The 19,587-nt window shown below is 44.1% G+C and overlaps 1 protein-coding gene and 1 non-coding gene across 5 annotated transcripts in view; both read left to right on the top strand.

Moving 5' to 3' along the window:
- Rnf220 (ring finger protein 220) overlaps nucleotides 1–19,587 on the top strand; it is a 235,079-nt gene that overhangs the window by 61,606 nt on the left and 153,886 nt on the right. The window lies entirely within an intron of this gene.
- On the top strand, nucleotides 15,962–16,037 carry Trnaa-agc. The gene has a single exon. It is a non-coding gene; the product is annotated as a tRNA-Ala (tRNA).

Below are 19,587 nucleotides of genomic sequence, written 5' to 3'. Positions count from 1 at the left end.
GATGAGACCATTCACTGAGACCAGTGACAATGGGAGATAAATAAGTGTGGAAGGGAATATCAAAGCACAGTTTAGAAGGTGCCAGATTTGAGAGCCTTGTAGGAGGGTGCGTTCTCCGGAAGGCTGCCCGGTTATTTCTGGAGTACTTACAACACAGCTGGTGGGGAAATGCAGGCTTATTTATCTGAGAGGGGAAAAAAGATTAGGATGGGTGGAGGAGAAGAAGAAAAAGATAAGCACCATTCCCCCTTCTCTGGGGTCCTTGCTCCTTCTGTCTGCTGTTGTTTGTCTTTCTGACTCTCTCCACACGTCCTGCTCCTCCTCATTCACTGGGTGGAATGATCCAATACCTGACATTGATAGTTTCTTGGCCTTTTAATTTCTAAATCCATTATCGCCAGTCTAGTACTCTATATAGTCTCATGACCCCACCGTGAACTTGATCACTAAGAACACACCAGCCTTGTGCTGGGGATGTAGCTCAGGGTAGAGCATTTGCCTGGCACAGACAAGGCCCCTAGTTCAAGCCCCAGCTCCCTAAAACAAAAGGTCACGTCTTCTTCAACTTCTCTCTTCTGTTGTGCCTTCCGTCTCGTTCTCCCGTGCACTCGACGTCTCTGACGGGTCTTCCCAATCTCCTGACACGACGGTCATTTGGGAAGCTTGTGGCAGGCGCAGGCGCGTCCAACCTTCTGAAACTGCTACCGGCATCGTCATCTACAAAGTTTCAGCTTAAGAGTTAATGGGGTCTAGTTTATTTATTTATTATTTGTTTGTTTGTTTTGGTTTTTGGTTTTTTAGGCAAAATTCTCATGTTGTAAGTAGATTTGATTTACTGTGCACCTAGCTAGCCTCAGCTCTAATCAGCTGGATGCAGCCCACCCCAGAGAGAGAGTGGCTGACTCCATTCATGCCCAGCCCCCAGTGCGGTGCCTGGACCACAACCCCTGAGGCCAGCTGCCACCACCATACTGTGACCTTGCAGCCACCTCCTCGGGCCTCTCTTTAATGTTGCCGGCACTGTAGTCTGTTCCTTCCTTTCCAAACTGTTCCTTTGAATTCTGAATTTTGTTTCTAACTCCCTTTTCTTCGTCACTTTCAGGGGCTCACAGCCCTCCAGGACTGCCTTCAGCCTTCCTTACTGCTCTGTCCAAACAATCACACCCAGTCTCTGCTGTCCCTCCCTAATTGTCTATATCCAGCTTGGAATTCCCCAGAAATTTATCTCTAAGTGCATGCTAGATAATTCCATCAAGCACGTAATAAGTATTCATTAAGTATTTGTTGAACAAATGATTGAAAATCCTGTAAGCGTCCCACAGCTATCCTATCCCCCCCAAATTCTCATCCTAGGCTGTCGAGATGGCCCACTGGGCAAAGGCACCAGCTACAAAGCATGACGACCTGCATGGCAGAAGGGGGAGCTGACTCCCACAGTTTGTCCCCGACCTCCACTCCTGTGCCCATGCATTTACATACATATGTGCCATGTGCCCACACACTCACATACACACACCCATGTGCCCATGCACTTACATACATATGTGCCATGTGCCCACACACTCATACACACACCCATGTGCCCAATCACTTACAGACAGGCACACAGATATAAAATATATATGTTTGAAAAACCCTCACCTCCTTTCCTTCTAAACCACTTCCTGTTTTCTAATGAATGGCAGCTTCTCCGTCTGGTCATCACATTAAATGTCGAGATCTAATTTTTTTTCCTTAAATATGTTTCTGTCTATCTCTTCTTCTATAACCCTGGTTTAGGTACTGATCCGGATTTTCTTTTCTTATTGTAGTGTGTGTGTGTGTGTGTGTGTGTGTGTGTGTGTGTGTGTGTGTGTGTGTGTTCGTGTCCTCAGATGCTATCTACCAATTATTTTTGAGACTGGGTCTCTTACTGGCCTCAGACTCTCAAAGTAGCCAGGCTGGCTGCCAGTAGGAATCCTCCTGTCTCCACCTCCTCAGCGCTGGGATTACATGTGTACCACCATGCCAGGCTTTCCTTTCCTTTTTAGGGGACATGAGTCTGGGGGATCAAACTTGGGTGCTTGTGCTTATATAGCAAGCTTGTACTGGCCAAACATCAGCAGCCTTCCTTTCTTGTTCTTATCATAGTTCCACTTTGTCATTACAGTAGCTTTCCAGCCTTAGCCTTCCTTCTTGGTCCTCTCTCACAGTTGTGAATATGTATATTCGTATTATGCATATGTGCATGTATATGTATGCATGTGTATGTATGTTGATTCACATAAAAATCATGATTTAATAACTTTGAAGTTTACACGCATATATACACAGGTCATTTTTTAAATACTTTAATGTTGCCATACAAATATCAACTCCTTTCCATCACCATTAACAGACACTCTATACTTCCCAATTGTTAGTTAAATAGGTGCTGCTCATGGCCGGCCGCCGCTCACAGCAGCCATTCCTACAGAAGAGAGTGCTGGAGAAGAGTCACAAGCCATAGTTACCTTTCTAGAGCTTTATTGAAAGAGAGAGGGAGAGAGAGGTGGAGAAGAGGGAGGAAGGGGAGGAAGGGAGGGAAGGAGGGAGAGAGAAAGAGAGAGAGAAAGCAGAAAAAGGACCAGAGAAACAGAGAGACCACGCGGAGGGAAGAGAGCGGAAAGAGAAAAGCAAGAGACACACAGAGGGCCTGCCCGCTTTTTAGACTGGGCCGCGTCGTCGTAATTAAGGACAGAACCCTTACACCAAGCCCCACTTCCCCATCTCCTGGCACCTCCTGCTTCCATGGGTTCATCCAGTCAGACATCACTCATAAGGAAAGTCCTTTTGTGGCTCTATTCACTGATCATAATATTTTCAAGTCTTTCTGTTGATTTATCGTACTTCAATACTTCATTCCTTCTTATGGCTGAATAATATTCCATTATACAAATGGAATATTATTCTTATATGAATTATTCATTTATATTATCAATTATATGAATTATATATGTTGGTTATCCATTCATAAGTAGATAGATATTTAAGTTGTTTCTACTTTTCACATATGGTGAATGATGCTACTGTGTAGATTAATGTGCAAGTTTTTGTGTGAATATATGTTCTGAGTCCTCTTGAGTATATACCTAGAAAGTGCAAGTGCTGGGCCCTAGGTCAGGGAAGGACTGTCAGATGTTTTCTGTCCATGCTACACTGTGAAAGCAGTCCCATCAGTCATGTGTGAGCATCCTGCTTTCTCCACTTCCTCAGCCTTACTAGCCAGCATGTGATGCAGCATCCAGCTCTGCTTTTGACTTCCATCCCTGGTGACTAGTGATGTTGAGTATTGTCCTAGTGCCTTTTCTGTCGATGTGATAAAACACTGACCAAAGCTAACTTGGGGAAGAGAGGGTTGATTTGGCTTATAGGTTGAGGGAAGCCAAGGAAGAAAGGCGAAACAGGACCCTGGAGGTAGGAGCTGACGCAGAGACCATGGAAGCACACGGCTTGCTGGCTTGCTGCCCATGGCTTGCTCAATCTGTCTTATACAACCCAGGATCACCTGCCCAGGCATGGCGCTGCCACCATAGGCTGGATCCTTCCACCACATCAATCAGCAACCAAGAAACTGCATCACAGACTTGCCTACAGGCCAATCTGATGGAGACATTTTCTCCATTGAGGGTCCCTCTTCCCAGATGACCCTGACTTGTGTCAAGCTGAGGAAAACCCAACCAGCCCAGGCATCATTCCGTGTTGCTCATTTGCATACATTTGCATATCTTCCTTGGGAGGCGTTCTTTCTGGAAAGCAATCTCGTTGAGTTGCTTTGGTATTCAAACTTTTAAATTGCCTCCGGTTGCTGGAAGAGTAAAACAGAAATTTTCCTAGTGTGGCACACAAGGCCTTTGGGGACCTGGCCTCAGCCTTCCTGTCTTCATTATCACCCTCTTCCCCCACCTGTGTGACAGTCACATCGAGCTGGGGATGGTCTGGAGGCTCAGTCTTCAAAAACAGAGGTTCTGATGGGCCCGGGCCTCCTGCCCATGGAGAGGCGAGGCAGGCTTCTAATCCTGCTGGTTCTCCTCCTTCACCCTTTCCTCCTTGACTCACTTCGTTCCTGCTCTGCCCTCACCAGGCCACATAAACCCTGGATTGAACGTGGCTCAAGGACTCACTGAAAGGTCCTAACCTTTGGGTCTTCCTGGCTGTGAGTTCTGTGTTCCCTCATGTCCCTTTGCCTCTTGGGACTACTGCAGGGGAGCTCCCAGGCCAGGAGGGGGCCAGTGGGGAGAGGTATAGCAGGCAATTTGTTCTGTGGGCCCGTTCCCTCTTTAGTCTTGACTGCAAAGGGCTGGAAAGTCAGCTTCTATTGTGATTAAGTTATAATTTAGGGCAGTGAACATGTGCTCTGCTGGCGGCTATAAAGATTCAAATCATAAAGTTTTACAGTGGAACGGTTTCTGTAAAAGCATCGTTAGGAAGTGGGAGCCATGCCTTTAATTCTTATGACATATGGGGCTGCCTGGTTTGTTTTGGTTTCAGTGAAGTTTAGTAGGGTGATGGGCTGGCTAATTAAAGTCAGCCTTCTTCCTTCCCGTGAGCTGTGCCCCAGCAGAGGACAACAGTAGAGTGGAAAGTATTTCCCAGCTTCTGTTCCTATGTCAGCTTGAGTGCTTAGAAATCAAGAGGTCTCTTCCAACTAAGTAAGTGTCTGTTTTCGGACAGTTGACATCTTCCTCTGCCCCTCCCTGGCAGGCGGCAAACTTAGGCAATGAAACAAGATGAACTGGAAGACAACTTCACTCAGAGGCTCAACTGAGGAGAGAGGGGGCCCTGTAACTAGGCCGGTCGTAGAAATAAAGAGAATCTAAATGCAGCGGTCCTCCTAACCAGCTTCCATTTAACCTTACTTGCCAGGCTAACTGGCACGCCCCATGCCTTGTACAAAGCGGGTGAACTAACGTCCCCAGCAAACTCTTGGCTCACTGTCCCTCCTGATTTTGCTGTTACACAGAATGGGCAACTCACTGCGGCTCCTATGGGTCATCTTATGTACTTACCAGAGCCCAGCTGAACTTGTTCCTAGCCCTCTGTAGACGCTGAGTAGTCGCTATTGTGATTGCCTAATTTCATTATGTATTTTGTAAAACTACAGAACATTGGGATGATTTTTTTTTTTCTTCCCGATGAAAGTCAAGTTGAAACCTAGGGTGAGTGTTTAAAATAGTTGCTGTCGAATGATGTGCAAGAGTGATTGAGGCAAAAACATCACAGAATGGGAACCTAGCAACTCTAATTGCTTTAAGTCCTGATTCGGCTAAATCTTAACCTGGAGTCAATGGATTAGGGGTATGATTTATGCAGGAGAGATCTGGAAAGCTAGTCAGTAGGCACATGCCTTGACCTTACATCAAAAAACTATGAATGGATCTATATTCATATATCTGAAGGTAAAATCAAATGTTCAAGGTAATTATATGTCCCTTTTTCTTGATATTCTGCTTCATGGAACTTTCCAGATTAACTAACCAATTCATTGAATAATAAGAGTTTCCATGTAATAGGATTTATCACTTATTGAGTGTCATTATGAGTACATTAAATCTTCACAGAGGAAGGCATTGCTCATCTTATCTTCTAGGAAAGGAAACTGAGGTGTAGAGTGGCCTAATTTGCCCCAGTTCACACAGAGATTGTGACCATCCCATTTCTGCCAGCAAGAAGAAAAGGCTAAATGTTGAATTCAGTATGAGCTGTGTTCATGTTTGATTTTTGTTTTTAGTTTTTGAGACGGGGTCTCACTATGTAGCCTTGACTGTTCTAGAACTCACTATGCCAACAAGGACTGTCCTCAAATTCACAGAGATCTACCTGCCTTTGTCTCCCAAGTGCTGGGATTAAAGGTGTGCACCACCACTCCTGTTTGAATTTAACAGTAATGTTAAGTAGGACCCCCTAGGTTTCTGAGCTGAATTTGTGTTGTCTGGGACTGTGAAAAGGTTCAGTGGGTAAAGGCACTTGCCACCAAGCCTGGTGATCTGGGTTTGGTCCCTGAGTTACATGATGGAGGGAGAGAACCTACAAGTTGTCCTGTGGCCTCCACATGTGCACCATGCCATAGGTGCACACCCACACACATACAAATGAATTTCACACATACATAGAATATATGCATATATATATATACATATATATATATATATTAATAAATTTTAAATTAGCGCCATCCTTTGGAAAACAGCATTACCTTTGTCTAATCAAGTGATAAACAATTAGATCACTTACTCTGTGCTCAGGACCAGTTTTGATTCTGGGGCTATGGCAACGAGTAAAGAGTTCAAAGAGGTCTTGGACCTCATGTGTTGTAGCTGGCGTTCTTGTGCAGCTGACTGTGTATATCAAGTGACTTAGCAGCTCTGTCTTCAGATGTGTCCCCTAAAGAAACCCGTGCCCATATGCTCTCAGAAACGTATGCACAAGGATGACCACAGTAGCACTGTTCACAGTGACAGCAAGCAAGGCACCACAAGTCATCCAAACGCTCACTAATGGAGGGTGATGGGTAAACAGATTTTGGTCTATCCATATAACTGCGTACTATACTGCAATGAAATGAAAGCACTATAGTCATCTGAATGAGCATAAAGGACTCCTAGAATCATAAAGTTGAGTGAAATAGCCAGTTCCAGGAGAATACACATATAGTGATGTACATGCTTATACAGTTCCAAAGCAAAGCAAAGTAAGCCATGTATTACATATAGGCATACATATTCAGTAACGTATAAAGAAAAGAAAGGAGGAGGAAGTCGAATGTGGTCATTGTAGGTATGAGGTAGGGAGATGAGGACCTGAAATCTAGATGGAGCACATAGGAGATGCCAGCTGTGAGAGGGTAGTCATGATTTAGCCTGAAGAAGGTATCTGTGGCTTGGAATCTTCAGAAGAGACCCTTGGGCTTCAGGCTTCTGCCATAGCGTTGAGTCAAGCGGTGTGTGTATGCATACGCATTTGTGAGTATGTGTGTGTTTGGGGACTAGACAGAATACACCAACTCTGCTTAATGGAAAAGTTTGCTCTGGCCGTGGCAGAAATAGCAGATGGCTTGAGCTGCATCTTTGACCCAGAGCCATAATGTCCTTCCAGAAGCAATCAGACACAGTGTAAGCAAGTGTTTCTCACTCACTCACTTTAAAAATGCCTTTGCTCAATAAGTCTTCGCTGGTAGTCTACTATGCACAAGTCTCAAGCCTAGGCTTTGGGAATGACTTGGTAAGTAAATGAACATGAGTCCTTCCTTATAAAGTTTAGTCCAGTAGGAAAAACAAGCAAGTCAACAGAAAAACCTTTGTTATTACAAATAGGGATGAATGCCATGAAATAAATGGCTCTGCTATATAAAACAATGCCGTGATCTAAGGGTGGTCTATGAAGTAATGTATTTAAATTAAAATTGGAGGTTAAAACCTGCAATGCACAAGGGTATGCTCCAAAAGAAGGGTCAGGTACTTTTAACACTCCTGGGTCAGTCAAGTGCTCATTGCACTGGAAGGATGAGAAGGAACCGGTTAGCTCATGCTGTGGTACAGACAATTGCAGAAATCTCAGCTGCATACCACAGTGGCACCTGTTTCTTAAGAATCGAATCAGTAGGCAGACTGGTCCAAGCTCAGCTTGGCCAGGCATCTCTCTCTCTCTCTCTCTCTCTCTCTCTCTCTCTCTCTCTCTCTCTCTCTCTCTCTCTTTCTCACTAGCTGTGAGTCTACTCCACAGATGCACATTCTGCAGCTTGGGCTGAAAAGACAGTGGATTCAGGAGAGCTAGCCACACAAAGTACATTTCAAGGCCATGCTTAGGTCAATTTTGCTAATCCACCTTTGGCCAGAACAATTGCTGGGCACACACTATCAAGGCCAGCTGCTTCTTCTTCCTCTTCCTCCTCTCCTCTTCCTCCTCCTCCTCCTCCTGCTCCTCTTCCTCTTCCTCCTCTTCTTCTAAAATGAGTTCTGGGATTTAAACTCAAGTCTTTGTGTTTGCAAGGCAAGCACATTATTGACTAAACTATCTCCCCAGCCTCAAAAAAGCCATTTAAAAAAGAGAAGAAAAATGCCGGGCGGTGGTGGCACACACCTTTAATCCCAGCACTCAGGAGGCAGAGCCAGGTGGATCTCTGTGAGTTCGAGGCCAGCCTGGTCCACAGAGTGAGATCCAAGACACAAAGCTACACAGTGAAACCCTGTCTCAAAAAACCAAAAAAAAAAAAAAGAAAGAAAGAAAGAAAGAAAGAAAGAAAGAAAGAAAGAAAGAAAGAAAGAAAAGGTAGCATCCAGAGCACCATGGAAGTCTCCTCAAGAGGACGAGGCTTACTTTATCAGACGTAACAAGAGAAGAAAGAGAGGACAAGTATTAAACCAGACAAGAAGCTAAAGCGAGGGCTGACATCCTCCTTCCCACTGTAAGCCAAGCATTGTCCCAAGGGCTCACACACTTCAACCCTGGGACTTCAGCTGCATTTCATCCCACTTTACAGATGAGAAAACAGAAGCTTCAGCAGCTTGAGTAAGCGTCCTAGGGCTTCTCAGCTAGAAGTATAAAAACCTGGGGCTGCCTGGTGGAGATGCACACCTTTAATCCTAGCAGAGGCAGGTGGATGGATCTCTTGTGAGTTCAAGGCCAGCCTGGCCTACAGAGCAAGTTCCAGGACAGCCAGGACTGTTACACAGAGAAACCTTGTCTTGAAAAACCACACACATACACACACATACACACACACACACAAACACACACCAGACAACTGGGATTTGAACCCAATCAGCCTGACCCTTAACTCATACACTTAACATCTATCCCAAACTGGCCCTGATCATTTTCTGTAGGGAAGTAATGCTAAAAAAAAGAAACAAGGGGGGGGGGGGGCTGTGGCTGGAGAGATGGCTCAGGGGTTAAGAGAACTGACTGCTCTTCCAAAGGACCAGGGTTCAAGTCCCAGCACCCACATGGCAGCTTACTGTCTATAGCTCCAGTTCCAGGAGACCCAAAACCCTCACACAGACATACATGTAGGCAAAACACCAATGCACATAAAATAAAAATGAATTCTTTGAAAAAAAAAAAAGAAGGGTTGGGGATTTAGCTCAGTGGTAGAGCGCTTGCCTAGCAAGCACAAGGCCCTGGGTTCGATCCTCAGCTCCAAAAAAAAAAAAAAAAAAAAAAGAAAAGAAAAGAAAAGAAACAAGACAGAACTAAGAAGACTCTGCATGCAGAGCAGAATGGATCTAATCTTGATCCCTCTCAGAGAGGAAGAGAAGCGTGCTGTAAAGACAGAGGACTCTCATCCCCCTCACTGTGAGGTGCTGAGCATTTATCAGGGTATTTGCATATTCCTTCTCTCAGGGAGTCATGAAGACCTTAAGTGGGATAGAAATCTTTTTTTTTCTAGGAAGAAAAGAACCTATTTTCCGTTTATCATGAGATATTTAGGTTCTAGGGAGATGAAATTCTTCACATTTGCCCTTGAGCCTCGCCTAGCCTGTAGCTAATGCAAGCACCATATTAATACAGACCTCTGGAGGATATGCGTTCCATCTGCCTGTGGCCAGCCAGCTCTGCTGTGCTCAGTTCCAGAAGCCCAGCTTTCAAGCCTGCTTTTCCTGAAGGGGGCAATGGGTGTTGAATGGAAGCATGGTGTGTGTGTGTTGGGGGGCTAGTTCCAGGCTAAGACTGCTATTTTAAAAGCGTCTCAACATAGAGAAGGAGCGGCAGGAGTGTTGTGTTGAGGAATGCCTAGTTTATAACTGGTATGGTGTCCTCGTTATAGCCTGTACAGTGCCCCCGACTGTAACTGTACAGTGCCCCCGACCGTAACTGTACAGTGTCTTTGCTATAGCCTGTACAGTGCCCCCGACTGTAACTGTACAGTGCCCCCAACCGTAACTGTACAGTGTCTTTGCTATAGCCTGTACAGTGCCCCCGACTGTAACTGTACAGTGCCCCCGACTGTAACTGTACAGTGCCCCCGTCAGCAAGTACTCCTGGCCTTGAGCTGGCTAACAGGGTGCAGAGATATGGGAGGGTCTTCTGAACATAAAGAATTCCAGAGCTAGTGGGCAAACTCACTCCCAACCCCCAAAGGGCATTCAGGGAAGATTTGTCCCAGAAGTCATGAGAACACGGAGTAGCGGGGTTGAGAAGGGGCAGATCCGAGATGGCTGAAGAATACAAGCAGTGAGGCCATTGCATCTACCGTGGGGTTTTAGCTTCCACATACCCATTTGTTTTGTTTGAATCAAATGCTCATGGCCTTCCCTGTTACCTTTCTAGCCTTGAACCTTCTGAAAGCCTTGCAGAGTGATACTTGTCAAGTCTGCAAGGAACCCACATGTGAGTGCCATTTCTAGGAATTTAGGTACAGAGCTAGCTTTGGCTCTCCTGACCTCCTTCTACCTGCTTATACTATGCGAGCAGTAGAAAATCTGGGGAAAACCATCCCTGCCTCTCAGGGCCCGCCTTGGGCTCTGCTGGCCTTCTGTCCATGTCCTTCACAAGCTATAGAGACTCCAAAGGGAGGAGTTGGCCCTCTCATGCTCAGGGTTTAGTTATCAGTCAATGGAAACTTACTACTGTGCCATCTGAGTTGTGTTTATGAGGCAGCCTCATCATGGTAACTTTGGACTCCGGGGCGTTAGCTAGCCTCTAAAGTTTGAGATATTTTGCTGGATATGATAGCTGGCATGTAAAAGGAAAAAAAAATCATGAAGGACCCAGTAGATTTGTTTGGACCCTAGAGAAAAGGACTCTATCGACTATACCTAGAATCCAGGAACCAGAATTTACCCCTATCTACTTCTCAGCAAGAAAGGCTGGGGAATCCAGTCCAACCATGTACCCAGGAAGAAAGAGAGGAAGGTTTCAGTGAGCACATCACAGCCCCTGCATACAACAGATAGAAGTACTAGAAAGGGTCGACCTCTGGACTCCAGGGAGGGTGCCCGTGAGGAGAGCAGAATCCCCTCATATTCAAGAATCAAAATCTAGCCTTTCTCCTTAGGGTCTGAGAGCGAAGGCTGAGATGTGCTCTCCCAGACATGAGTGGACAGCCATGGAATGGGCGCTGACCACGTCTAGAGGAGGCTCTCTCCCCACGCCTACTGCTGAGCCGCTCAGATGGTGGTCCCTCGTCTAGGGAAGTGGGAGAGCTCTAAGGCATCCCATGGGTCCAATGAATGGACCTCTCTCCAATGCATCTAAAACACATCATCCTGTTCCACCGTCCTTTGGAGGATTAAGAAAATAGTAACTTGGGTGAAGTCTCTGCCAGTGTGGTCCAACAGAGGCGAGAGACTTCTAAAGAGAGACAAACCGCATCTCCTATTTGAGGCAAACCTCTGTGTTTTCTCCCTCCACCAGCCCCCACCCCCCAAAAGGAAAGCAAACTGATGTCATGAGAAATTCCTTTCTGATAACAAAAACAAATGGGAGCTCCCAGGGGCCTGCTCCCATGGAGAGACAGCCGTTGGTGGCTTAAGAATGAGAAAATGGTGACTTCTGCTCAGCGTTCCGGCTAGGTATCAGATAGAATCTTTCCAACATCATTTTGAATCAAGAGAGGCACCGAAATGACTTCAGTAAAATGTTCTGGTGGGAGAAATGTAAAGAAAACAAAAATCCAACTCTGGCTGCTCTCCCCAGGCAAGGCATTAGTCAGGCAGCCGCTGGAGCCAGCCGCTTCTCAAGAGCCTGTTTTTCAATGTCGCCGCGGTGGCTCTCCATGCTCTGGGTTTTAATTCTAGCCTCTAATCTCGGTCACTTCTGTGATAAATTAATTGTAATGATAGAGGCCCCAGTTACGAGGTCTGCACCGTTTGCTTGTAATGTGAGCGACAGGTTTAGGGCCTGCTTTATTTAAGATGCCCGGGTAATTACATGGGAGTTAGCATATGCAGGCAGAGATATGATTCATTCCTCCAGCCGCAAGCATGACACAGCTGTTTGCGGGATAAAATAGGGGAACCGTGTTGTTACAAAATGTTCCCCTTATTATACCTCATTAAAAACAAGGCTGTGATAAGTCAGGACTGGCAATGAAGAAAATCTATTGCCTCTCTGTAAAACCTGATAGGAGAGGAGCTTAGAGCGGTGCTGTGTCATTTTAGGTTTTATTTATTTCCATTTGTTTTTTTATTTTTTTGTCCTTTCGCTGACTCTCTGCTCCCTGTTATTCAGCAACTCACTGGATTCTTGGGGGAAAGAACAGCCTCCCAGACGCTCTGCCTTTCTTCTTGGGAGCAGGGGCTGCCCCTCTCTTGCTTAGCTCTAGCTGAGGGGTTTCAGAAAGAGAGAGCATTCAATGTGAACAAAGCAGAGAGGGCTTTTTGGTGACCTGTCCCAATTTGGTCCTCATCACTTCCAACGGGAACACATAGGCTTAGAGAGCTCAGAGGCTCCAGCAGGGGCCAGAGCTTCAAAGTCAGAGAAAATCACGGGCAGGAGACAGGACCATTCCTTTCAAGAGATAGACATGTGCTCTCTGCCCCCATCATCTTTCTTTTTAAAAATAACTTTCAAAATGGAAATGAATTTTGGCCTCATTTCCTTTCTTGTCTCGCTCTCTGTCCAAGGGAACCAGTGAGACTTTTAAACCAACATGCACATGAACATTGAAATACAGAGCCAAGGCCAAATCCATCGGGCTGCTCTTGATGCAAAAGGATGGTTAGGAAAGACAAAAGCCACTGGTGTGGAGGATGGTATTCAGGTGACAGCTATGGAGGACCACAGACAAAAGCTGTTCCATGAGAGGTACCTGGGTCTGTCAAACAATGCCCACTTGGGAAACCATTGTTCTTTATAGTCATAAGCCTGGGCTCCAGGAGTTCGAGTCTTCGTGCTACCACCTGCCAGCTGTGCAGCCTTGGGCAAGTGGAGTCTGTATCTCCAGGTCTCCATCTTCACAACCTATAAAATGGGTGGTAATATTAGCTACCTCTAGGTTACTACAAGGAACAAATGAGATAATCCATATAAAGGCATTTAGAACAATGCCTGGCAAAAAAACAAGTGTTCAATAAATGTTATCTATTATTGTAAGTGACGTGATTAACAGCAGCTCACTGCGGTGGGCCAGGTCAGGTGACAGATTTGAAAGGAGCGTTTTAAAAACTGTAATTACATGCTAGGGATGGAGCTAGTGCATGTAAGACCCTGGGTTTGAGGCTGGTAGGATGGCTCAGAGGTTAAGAGCACTGGCTGTTCTTCCAGAGGACCTGGGTTCAATCCCCAGCACCCACATAGCAGCTCACTGCTGGCTGTTACTCCAGTTCCAGGAGATCTGGCACCTTCCTTCACACAAATATACATGTAGGCAAAAATGCCAATGCACGTAAAATAAAAATAAATCATTAAAAAAACAAAAGACCCCGGGTTCAATCCTTGGTACAAAACAAAAACAAAGACTATAGTTGCTGTAACAGAAATAAGGACGATAGCCTGATTATTGTTCTTCATCAGCTTGGGCTTTGGGAATAAAATCTTAGATTTAAGTTGAAGATACAGACAGTGAAGTATACAGCATGAGTGACCAGGTACTTGGTTACATCACTGTAAGTATTTCCTGAACTTAGTTGGAGTGTTCTGGAATTCTGGAGGAGAGAGTAGCCCATAGAAAGTGAATGTGAACAGTCCAGCAGTGGTGGGCATTAATCCCAGCATTCAGGAGGCAGAGGCAGCTGGATCTCTGAGTTCGAGACCAGCCTGGTCTTCAAAATGAGTTCCAGGCTCAGCAAGTTTTAAAACACTGCTGGTAAACTGGGTGATGGTGGAGTTTGAGGCTAGCGTCTACATAGGCGAGTTCCAGGCTAACCAGGGCTACATAGTGAGACCTTATCTCAAAAAATAAAATAAAATGCCGTTGGAGTTATGAAGTCAAAGCTTTAGAGGTAGGTGAGAGGCCATAGGATATAAAGTCTTTTATATAAAACAAATCAGTGGCATAAACAAGTGTTAGATACTAAGAGAAGAGATAATGCAGATTACAGATAGCTCCACTATAAATTTAGGAGGCATAAATGCTGTAAGACAGATTCTGATAAGTGTGGGTGCTCAGAGCACAGGGAGATGGCTTTCAGCCGGAAGCCATTGGTGCTTCCTGGACTCTGTTCTCCACATTGCTCACACATTCATTTATTCAATGAGTATTTGTACATTTCCACTATGTCCTGGGCACTCCCCCTGGACTCTCCTCCATGTCCTGTTTTTAGCTATGTGAGAATGGGTTATTTTTCATCATCCTGTTGGGTACTGTCGACCTGAAGAAGCAAAAGTGTTTTTCTCAGAATCCCAGTCCTCTAAAGTCTCCTTTGGTCTGGCAAGATGGCTTAGTGGGTAAAGATGCTTGATGCCCAGCCTGATGACCTGAGTTCAATCCCAAGGATTCTCATGGTGAAAGGCAAGAACTGACTGCAGCGAGTTGTTCTCTGACCTTCACATTCCTGGCAGGTGTGTGCTGTCCCTGCTCCAGATAAATAAATAAAATATAATTTTTAAAAAGGCCCTGTACCACCTTGGCTTTGCTATGTTCCATTCTGAGCCAATCGTTAAGAACTGAGGAAGAGAATACTTTGGTGATGTGTGCCTGGCTGCATTCACTGCCCTGTAACATGGGGCACAACAAAACAGTGCTCTGAGGAAATGTACATCTGGAGATACCCATCCTATGAAAAGGGGTGAGGACCTTGAATTGCTATCCTGACCTTCCAGACTGAGGAGTTGAGAGGAAGAAAGGAACAAACAACTCAGTGCAAACAGAAAAAAGAAAATAATTGAGATTTGAGTGCAAATTAGTGAAATGGAGACTAGAAAAACAAAGGAGAAACAGCAGGAAAACCGAAAGTTAGTTCTTTGGAAGATCAACGACTTGGACAAACCATATACGTGTCTGTAATCCTGATTCGGAGGGAGCCAGAGGATTGGAAGTTCAAGGCCACCCTTAGCTACATAGAAAGTTGAAGGCCAGCCTTCAGGTACATGAGATGGTCAGCGAGGGGACACACACACACACAGACTTATCTATAGTTAAAATGAATAACCAAAATTACCAAAGTCAGGATTAAAAGAAGAGATAATCACCACCATTCTTTTTTTAATTTTTTATTTATTTATTTTTTCTGTTACCAGCTTGATACAGTACAAATTCTTATCCTAATAGTGAAATGTTTCACTGAGGCTTGCCCAGTGATTGAGTAAAACCAAAACTTATTATAAGCCACAGTCATCCCAGGGTCCCCCCTGCTATGTAGCCTCCCTGGTTCTGGGGGTTGAAGTCTGATTGTTCTTCACTTTATATCTAGTATCCACTTATGAGTGAGTACATACCATGTTTGTCCTTCTGGGTTACCTCACTCAGGATGATATTTTCTAGTTCCATCCATTTGGCTGCAAATTTCATGCTGTCATTGTTTTTCTCTGCTGAGTAGTATTCCATTGTGTAGATGTACCACATTTTCTTAATCCATTCTTCAGTTGACGGGCATCTAGGTTGTTTCCAGGTTCTGGCTATTACAAATAGTGCTGCTATGACCATAGTTGAGCTGTATCTTTGTGGTATGATTGAGCATTCTTTGGGTATATGCCCAAGAGTGGTATGGTTGGGTCTTAAGGTAGATCGATTCCCAATTTTCTGAGAAACCACTATACTGACTTCCACAGTGGTTGTACAAGTTTGCATTCCCACCAACAGTGGAGGAGTGTTCCCCTTGCTCCACATCCTCTCCAACATTGACTGTCATTAGAATCACCACTATTCTTACAGAACTATAAGAAAAACTTATGAAGGAATATTATTGTGCCGTTTAGTTTTTGTTTTTTGTTTTTTCTTGTCAACTTGGCATAAGCCAGGATCATCTGGAAAGAGGGAACCTGAATTGAGAAAATACCTCCATCAAATTGGCCTGTAGGCAAGTCTGTTGGAAATTTTCTTTTCTTAATATTTTATTTATGGGGTGGGGGATTTAGCTCAGTGGTAGAGCGCTTGCCTAGCAAGCACAAGGCCCTGGGTTCGATCCTCAGGTCCACCAAAAAAAAAAAAAAAAAAAAAATATATATATATATTTTTATATATAAATTTATTTGTTTGTTTGGTTGATTTTTTGAGATAGGGTCTCACTATGTAGCTCTGGCTGTCCTGAAACTCACCATGTAGACCAGGCTGGCATCCCAACTCAGAGATCCACCTGATTCTGCCTTCCAAGTGCCAGGTTAAAGATGTGTACCACTACATCCAGTTGGTGGCACATTTTCTTGATTAATGATTGATATGAGAGGGCCTCTAGAATTGTATTAAAGACCTGCCTTAATAATATTCTTCCCAGGGGCCCAGAAGAGAAGCTATGAACAGCAAAAATTATTTTCAGGAAGCGAATCTAAGTATACCAAGCGCTTTGTCCATCTACTTTATTCCTCTGTGATAACATCCTATCTACACAGCTTCAGTTCTGTTCTCATGCCTAGCTCCTTTCTTGCCTGATTTCTCTCTACATTTATCTGCTGTCCCTTCTAAGTTCTATCTTAATTCTCTCGTCTTAATTCTGCCTCATCTAAGTTCTCTCATCTCATTCTTTCCCATCTAGTACTTCCCCATCTGGCTCTTCCTCATCTTCCATCTCCTCCTCAAGTTCTCTCTGGTCAAAATCCTCCTTCTCCCTCTCAGTTCTCCATCCTCAAGTTCTCTAGGGTATTCAGTTATAAACCCCCTTCCAGCCAGGTCACCAGACATAAATTCTTTTTTTTTTTGGTTTTTCCAGACAGGGTTTCTCTGTGTAGCTTTGTGCCTTTTCCTGGAACTCACTTGGTAGCCCAGGCTGGCTCTGCCTCCCGAATACTGGGATTACAGGCGTGTGCCACCACCGCCCAGCCAGCTTTGTTTTTTGTTTGTTTGATCGTTTTGATTTTAAATTCTTACATGGTCATAAAGGCAGGTAGGAGTTTTCCTCAGGCAGTGACCATCATGCTTTCTTTTACAACCCAAAAGGGGAGTGGTTAAAGGAAGAGGTCAATTGAGAGCTAATGATCGGGTTAGTATGTCAGAAAGGAAATTTATGTGCTCAATCTATATTCCTAGAAGTGGTTGGGTAAGAAGTTAGGAATCAGCCGGATGGTGGTGGTGGTGGTGGTGGTGGTGATGGTGGTGGTGGTACACACCTTTAATCCCAGCACTGGAGGCAGAGGCAGGCAGATCTCTGTAAATTCAAGGCCAGCCTGGGCTACCAAGTGAGTTCCAGGAAAGGCAAAAAGCTACACAGAGAAACCCTGTCTCAAAAAACAAAAAAGAAAGTAAACTAATAAAATTTTGAACAACAGAATCCCCCCCCCCACACGCACACCATTAGATAACTTAAAGCCAGGCATGGTGGGGCATGCCTATAACTCCAGCACTTGAACTGGGAGCAAGTGGCCTGGAAGGAAGTTCAAGGCCAGTCTCAACTATATAGAAAATACGAGACCAGCCTAGGCTACTTGATACCCTGCTTCAAAAATACATACATACATACATACATGCATACATATATACATACTATTTAGCTTAGACAAGGTACACAAATTTCTATGAAAACACAAAGCACCAATATAATAAAATCTAAATAGGTCAGTTAATAAATTAAGAAATTGAACTAGTAATTTAAAAATGAGAGGCACCTTTAACATCAGCACTTGGGAGGCAGAGACAGACAGATCTCTGTGTTCGAGGCTAGCCTGGTCTAGGACTACACAGAGAAACTCTGTCTTGAAAAAAATCTAAGTAAATAAATAAATTGCTCACACTACCAAATACCTACAGAACAAATACTGATCTTGTACAAACCCTGCCAGAAAATTAAAGGAGGGGCTATTTCTCAAATCATTGTATTGTTTTTCTGATGTAAAAAAAAAAATCACAAAAATTGAATAAATAAGTAACCCTTATGACTATATATATGGAAGCCCCCAATTTGGCGTATGAGAAAAGGATTATGCAGCAAGATTGAATAGAATTCATTCCAGGATGCAAAATTAGGTTGTTGTTGTTTTTGTTGTTTTTGTTTTTATTTTATTTTTGGTTTTTCGAGAGAAGGTTTCTCTGTAGCTTTTGGAGCCTGTCCTGGACTAGCTCTGTAGCCCAGGCTGGCCTCGAACTCACAGAGATCTACCTGCTTCTGCCTCCCAAGTGCTGGGATTACAGGCATGCACCACCAACTGCCCGGCTTTTATTTTTTAAAATTAATTTAACATGCAAAATAAATCAATGCAATGGCATTGGCAGGAGAAAAGTATAAAATTGTCTCAATAGACATAATTTTGTAAAGCATTTGATAAAATTCAGTATGGCAAAAACTTCATGGCAAAAACAAGTCATCCAGCTAGGACTATTGGGGGAGTTTTTAAACTGTGGGGGTGCTAGATGGTCAGGAGCAAGACCAGAAAGCTCACTCTCACTACCTATTTATGTTATGATGGAAGGTCTAGTAAGTAAATGATGAATTAAAATAAAAGGCATTAGATGGGAAAGAAAGATAAACTCAGTCATTAAAAAAAAAATCTCAATTTAAAAATAATCACAGGCTCTGAATATACATTTCTGTCCAGTCTCCAGGGAAGTGCAAATCAGATCCACAGTGAGATCCCACTTCACACCCACCAGGATGGATATGATTAAAAAAAAAAAAAAGTCAGAAACAAAGTGCTGGCAAAGATGTGGGAAAGATGGGATACTGCTCGGCACTGTGGGAATGGAAGATGATGCCACCACTTTGGAAAAGAGTCTGGTGGTTCCTCAAAAAGCCAAACAGAGTTTCCATTTAGCCCAGCAATCCACTCTGGGGTTCAGTACTCACCCTCCTGAGGACAGAGGATACAGAGCCTGTGTTACAAATGAAAATGGGGTGATTGGCATTGGGGCTCCTAGTGACCTTCCCAGAGAAGAATCATTGAGCAGTGTCCACTAATAGAGATATCTAAAGGAAGAAAGCCTTGGGATAGTGATCGACAACTATACACCCCCAAACTGGAAACATGTATCCATTAAAAAGTTCACACATTTATATTTGGAGCAACATTACTAAAAATAGACAAAGAGGACTGGAGAGATGGCTCAGGGGTTAAGAGTACTGACTCTTCTTCCAGAGGACCTGAGTTCAATTCCCAGCACCCACATGTCAGCTCACACCTGTCTGAAACTTCAGTTTCAGGGGACCCTAACACCCGTGGCAAAAATACAAATGCACATAAAAATAAAATAAATATATTTTAAAAAATAGCCAAAGAGTGAGACTGATCCAAGCATTCACCAGCTGACCAATGGAGAAGGAGAAATGTGATTTATTCATACAATGGTATATTTTTAACCAGGAAAAGAATGAGGTACTGATAAATAACATGTGTGAACCTTGAACACATGCTGGTAGTTAAAAGATATCAGACATTTAAAAAAATTTTTAAAAAGCCAAGCGGCAGCGGCGGCGGCGGTGGTGGTGCACACCTTTAATCTCTGGTCTCTGTGGGAAGAGGCAGGAAGATTTTGTGAGTTCAAGGACAGCCAGGGCTACACAGAGAAACCCTGTCTTAAAAAACAAAACAAAACAAACAAACAAC

This window comes from Onychomys torridus, chromosome 2, assembly GCF_903995425.1.
Source record: "Onychomys torridus chromosome 2, mOncTor1.1, whole genome shotgun sequence".
Lineage (NCBI taxonomy): Eukaryota > Metazoa > Chordata > Mammalia > Rodentia > Cricetidae > Onychomys > Onychomys torridus.
Note: the sequence above shows the minus strand (reverse complement) of the source record. Positions and strands in the feature narration are given on the sequence as shown.